A 6,565-nucleotide genomic window follows, 5' to 3' on the forward strand; every position below is an offset into this window, starting at 1 on the left:
TAACAAAACATTCATTCCCTTACCAAGAACACAACCAATGCTGCAATGGTTAGAGCTCCAATTCCTACCTAATTAAGACAATGGTGAGAAAACAAAATCGGAGCAAATCACTGCAGATGCTGCAATCTGTACTGAAAACAACAAATGATGGATATCGCAACGGGTCAGCCAGCAGCCAAGGAAAGAACGTAAGCTCATGTGTTGAGTCTAGATGATGCTATCACGTGTGCAGTGTGATGTGAAGTGTGCAGGATGCAGTATTTATATAATAGTTAAGAGAGAGGTTGGCCTGCTGAAGAAAAAAATATGTGAATTGTTCTGATTAAGTGATTGGAATGTGGGAAGGGCCGAACAATGGTGTGATTTTGAATGCAGTTCCACTCCTTCCCTTGCATGAACTTTACCTGTTGCATTCTCTGTCACCGTGTCCTCTTGCCCCTCCACACACACCAGTCGACTGCCTGTTCTTTCCAATCTGGCAGGTAGACACACTATTGTTCTGCCATTCTCATAATCCTGTTGGAATTGTGTACCGCATGGACTGTCTGGTCTGGCTTATTAAGTATATTCAAGGCTGGGAGCGACATAGTTTTACTCAGTAAAATTATCCAGGCTTATGAAGAAAGGCAAGAAAGTGCAGTTCAATATTATCACTTCAGATATGAGCTCATGGAATCGCGGAATACACTTGGGCTGAATGATCTCTTTCTGCTTCTAAAATTAATTGTGTTATAATATGAATCTGCAAAACTGACTTTGGTAAAGTTTGCCAAGTTAAAAATGCGAGGATCCCCTCGAGGCACTGGACGGAGGTGAGATGTGCAAAGGACGACACATGAAGTGCAGTCATTGTGCGTGATTGATCCAGAGTGATCAGTGGAACAGGATAAACATGAAACCCGCCTTCAGCACTCACACTGAGCGCGGCTCCATGGTGTCCACACTCAACTCACACAAACAAACACTGTCCCTCCCTTTTCCTGTCGTCCCCTCTGTTCTTGTTTAAAGCCGAGTGCAGGTCAGGCAATAGCAGCTGGCATTGCTGTTGCCAGACTGTAACATGCAGGGAAGTGATTCTGATGGGTCCACAGCATAATTCGTTTTCGAAAGATTATAGTAAATGGTAACTATTAACAGACTATGACAGTGTAAGCAGATAATCCGCATGAACGGACTACCCGGGAAGATATCTGTTTATATCACCTTATACACTGTCTAAATCAGCATTGCATTCTTCAATTTTCTGGGAGATCCCTTCGGCACTGTTCCGGGTTTTGTTACGTTTGCTTGATTTGTGACAGACAAGCTGTCGATCCATGTATTGCCTTGCAGTTTCAAATGCATGTGAACATCTCTCTCATACGGTAATGCACTGGTTCTGTAGCTCAGTGGTGAGAACACTGGCGCTGATAAAACAAAAATGCTCTTGAAACGCCCATTCCTGTTTCTCTTGTTCAGGAATTTGAGGAAGACTATTCTGAACGACAGGAAGCAGCTGACGTAAGAAATGTTCAGATTCACATGGTGAGAGAGTTGAGGCAGTATAAACTGCAGGGTGAAGGGGAATCAGTGGGGAGGAAATTTGACAAAGGACTGAACAGATGCTGACTTTCACTGCAGGAACCAGACTGTGTTTTGAACTCTCAAATGGGACAATAAAAGTCAAGTGGGTGATAATCTATTGTCTGAGCGTTTGTCACTCTCGATGGAATGTGCCTGTATGGTTCGCTCTGTGGGTGAAAATGAGTTTCAGTTCATCAAGAGGCAGGAACACAGTTTCACCATTTTAAACCTCATTCCATTCATTGTGTTATTTTAGATTAAAACGTTACGGGGAAAATATCATTGAGATGAACGTGGTTTGAGAAGATTTGTAGCTCAGGTTGAGGTTCTGGATGTACGTTTTCACGCTGAGCTGGAAGGTTCGTTTCGAGACGTTCCGTCACCTTGCTAGGTAACATTTTCAGTGAGCCTCCAAAAGAAGAACTGGTGGTGTACCTATTTTCTATCTGTATACGCATGAGAGAAAGGCAAGAAAATTCTTAGAAGCTCTCACTCCAACCGAAACGCTATCGACAAACACAGTAAATTCGATCACATTTCCCACCCTCTGAGAAAAAGAAACAGTAAATGGCATCAACATAGAAAATGAAGACACCACGGGAAATGACATTACTTACCCAAAGAAACCCAACACACATGAATTGAAAGCGGCTACACCAGCAGTGGTTCACTCGGAGGGTCACTGAAGATGTCATCTACTGTGATGATGAAACGTATGGAAACGAATTTTCCAGCTCAGCGAATAAACATGCATTGAGATTAATATTTGGAATGTCAGAGCACATGAGGCTACAGACCAGTGTTGGATAATTGAGATTATGTGTCTTTTTCTGTGCTGTAAACACTCAATGACTCAATCATATTGGAGGAGAAGATTGCCTGCAGTGAAAAATACAAAAGCTGTGTCACATAAGAAATGATGCAAAGATCACTGGAGTCATCGCTAGTGGTGCAGCAATTGCGATTCTGCGCTTCCGGCGCAGCAGCCCGTGTTCATTTTGCTCTCCGAAAACCCTGTCTTCTTTGTTCCTGACATGCAGGAGACGTACAAAAATAAAACAGCAGGTGGTTGAATTCAGAAGTGTACAGATGTGAATTTGTGATGCTAAGGCATATGGGCGAAGTGATGTAAAATGCGATAAGGATCGTCAAGCGGTTGTTTCTGACAAGAGCACCAAAAAGGAGTTTTAAGGCTGTCGACCAATCCAGTCGACGCCCTCCGAAATTCAACCCTCCTGGTCAAAAAAATTACGATTCGGTGTTTTCAGCTTTGTCGCCAGGTTTCGATTTGCTGTCAGGGAATGAGGGCGTTTTCATTCCTGACAAAGACAAACGAATACAAAGCATCTGTGACGGAAGTTCTTGCAATGCCCCGAATCAGCTAATGTCCTCAAAACATCAGAGTCAATTTCCAAGCCCCTTAAAGGAGGGGAAGGTGCCTCAAAAGTCCTTCATCAGTCGGAAATTTCACCCTTCATTTCCCTCTGTTTCCACTTCACATGAGTTTCTAATGATGTTGAAAGCTAAGACAGGACTTGTTGTTTGTTTCCTGTTCATTTGCAGGAGCCGCAGCAATTGGGTGATTGGGTATGGTAAATGGAAGGTGGCCATGAATTGCTTGTGGGACTATTTCAGCTTTCCCTTCTGTTTCGACACGGGTCAACACTCCTGCTGAACTAAAAAATCAGCAACACGGAACAGATTTGTCCCTTGCAGTAATCCATACAACTCCAAGTTGCAAAGGACTATTTAAAGTAAAAATTAACAATTTTATTACTTAAAGTATAAGAGAATAATTAACTAACCACAATTTACAAATTCTTCCTCTAACCTATCATTTACCGTCCCTTCTATAATACTCGTCGGATAAAACTCCCAATTAAGATTTCCAAAATAACACTTCTTATCTCAAAGCCAGGCAACTTTCGTGATCATAGTCGGATCTTGCTCACAGGTTACTGATCGACAAGGTACCTTTTAAGAGAGCTATTTGTCAAGCAGTGTATTTATATGCTGGACTTATTAGTTCTCCTCCTAAATATTCAATTTTCCCCTGGCCTTTATGCCCAAGGCAACAGATTGTGTTATTGGCTTTTAAGCTTTCAATATATTCAATTCAATTTGCATTCGTATTTGATATTTTTCGAGGTGAACTTTAAACTGATTGACAGAATTCGAATTTGTGTTTTTTGTCTCATACCAACTCAGTGAGTGCTGCTTGTTCTGAATCAATTGTTACTTTGTAAAACGTCCAGCAGTCAGTGTATTTACCAAGTCGTTCACTCTCTAAATGTACACACACATATCTATTACTCTTCTGTGATGGCGTTGGGAAAATGACTGTGATGTTTTCGGGGGCATCTACTGAAGAGATTCTCACTCCTGCATGTCAGGAATTCAAAATTCCTCCCTGCTTCAGCATGCTGCAGATTTGTGATGTTCGCATGGAGGTATGCAATAACGGTTATGTTCACAAGTTGAACAACCAGTCAAAATAATCACTGTTTCTGCTTCACTCAATGGCACCCATGATGTGACGTGCATTGTTTCGAAAACAAAACTTGCCACTTCACATGAACCCTCCATTCACACGTTGTCTGCTCAGCCATTCAACAGGATCACTGAAGATCTGAAAAATTCATTTCCACTCCCTGCATTTACTCCATATCGCAAGTAAAACCCGAGCCCCATTACACCATTGTCAATCCTGTTATTCCTCGTTGTTTTCGATTAGTTTAACATCCTGTAAGATTTTGCTGGAAATTGCATAACATGAAACGAGCTAAAAATCCCTAATCTCTTCCAGAAATTTAACTCAGTGCAGAGTCCGCCACATGAGAAAGTTCACAGAGAGAAAACATTGCCTCCATTCCCTCTGCACAGATTAGATTCTCCACAGTTTAGAAACAGGACATTTTGTTCAACAAGGACACATCGATCCAGCAATGAGTTACCGAACAGACAAGTTTCCTTCGAACGAATGCACATACGATTCTGGATAATTCAGCATGGTCAATCCAACTGACCATTTTTGGATTGGGGAAGAAAACCAGATAACCCGGAGGAAACCTACGCAGGCACCATGAGAACGTGCAATTTCCACACGGACGATCACCCGAGCTGAATCGTTCCCAGACACTAGTGCTGTGAGTCTGCAGTGCGAACTACTGAGGACGATTTGAACATTTAGAGGATTTTTCTTTATAACTGAGACATTTCCCTCGGGTGGAAATTCCCTAAATCCACAAACATGTGTCCTGTCAGAAATTATTTCACTTCAGATTGAAATCCTTTCCATCAGCATAATGTCCAAACGCTCCCTGCTCTTTATCAATAGCAGCTGCTCTGGGTGAGGTTGGAGCTCCCAGCCTGATGTCCAATACGCCCTTCTCCATGTCAATAGAAACCAATACAGTTGAGTTTGAAGCTTCCAACCTGATATCCAAATACTCCTCTGATCCACGTCAATAGAAGCTGCTCCAGGTGAGGTTGGAGCCAGCCTCGGCATTTCACTCGCAACTATACCAAGTGGGATGTACGTCACCTACATCGATTGCATCACGGGAGTCACTTTTGCTGCTCTTCCCCAGCGGCATTTCCAGTTGAGTCTTCGGAGCTGCACCACTCAGTTTATCTGATAGTGGGCTTGTGAACTGGAATTATATAATATTTGGCAGCAGCGGTTAGTTGCTTTTGTGAGCAAATTGGTGAAATAACTGATGTGAAGTTACATTGTCATTGGGAATGAATTTCAAAAATACCCGGCAGTGTACCCGAACCCTTTGATGTTTTGTAGAAATCTATCAATATCAGGCTTCAACAAAGTCAAAGTTAAAGATTCAGCCCACTCGGAGTACCCACATCGCAGTCAGTGTTTGCAAATATTTCTGTTGTGCATGTGGTGCAGTTCCCGAAATGTCCTCTGATGCTACCCTAATGGCTTTATGCACCTTACTCGATATGCGGCGCCGGGACCGTGCTTTGCTTTGTCTTGTGTCCACCACAGGTTCAGTTCCAATCTGAGTTATGCAACGGGAATTCTTCCCGTTTTATGACACGCAATGCGTGCATGGCAAACGCGTGTGGGAATCTCTCATATTTTCATGAAAATACTCTTCGAGGTGACCAGTTTGCGCCTTCAAGTAACCGCTTTCTCAAACCTCAGCGTTTCGTACATCAGGTTTCAAACCCAAAATTTCTCGGAGTTTTCTCTCCCTTCCACAATTAATAATCAACCTTTACGTCCCTTCTCCACTTTCAATGAAGCATTGCACGATCTTGCATTCACATTGACACCATTCAGCCTGTGCTGCTGCGGTCACCGTTGCTGGGTGAATGCGCCCAAATCCCACCGTTGGGAACTTCCAACAGTCGATCCACATCGATACTCGGTTGTGAGATTAATCCTCATATAGCAGATTTAACTGACATGCACCAGAAATTACTGGAGCGTCAGACTCAGGAAAAGGACACAATGCAGTATTGAGCAAAAGAGAATTTATTGGAAAAGAGCAGTTTTTGTGGCTTTCTCCGTCATTTATTTCATTTGTTCATTATGCTTTAGCCAGAGTATTGTGTGCGGTCCTGAAATTTTAATTACGCCAAGGATATGATAGCACTGGAAACCGTGAAGAGATTTAGATTAGATTAGATTCCCTCCCGTGTGGAAAAATGCCCTTCAGCCAACCAAGTCCACATGACCTTCCGACGAGCAACCCCCACAGACAAATTCTGCTGCATTCACACATGACTAATGCACCTAACACGACGGGAAGTTTAGCATGGCCAATTCACCGAACCTGCACATCTTTGGACTGTGGGAGGAAACCGCAACATCCGGAGGAAACCCACGCAGACACGGGAAGAATGTGCAAACTCCACAGAGATAGTTGCCGGAGACGAGAATTGAATCTGGGTCCCTGGTGCTGTTGGCGCAGCAGTGCTAACCAGTGAGCCACTAAACAGGGTATTGACTTATTGAAAAGTTGCATTTTTAAAGAAA

This window comes from Chiloscyllium plagiosum, unplaced genomic scaffold, assembly GCF_037043375.1.
Source record: "Chiloscyllium plagiosum isolate Xiang-an unplaced genomic scaffold, Cpla_swu_hap1 HiC_scaffold_45, whole genome shotgun sequence".
NCBI classification, from domain to species: Eukaryota; Metazoa; Chordata; class Chondrichthyes; order Orectolobiformes; family Hemiscylliidae; genus Chiloscyllium; species Chiloscyllium plagiosum.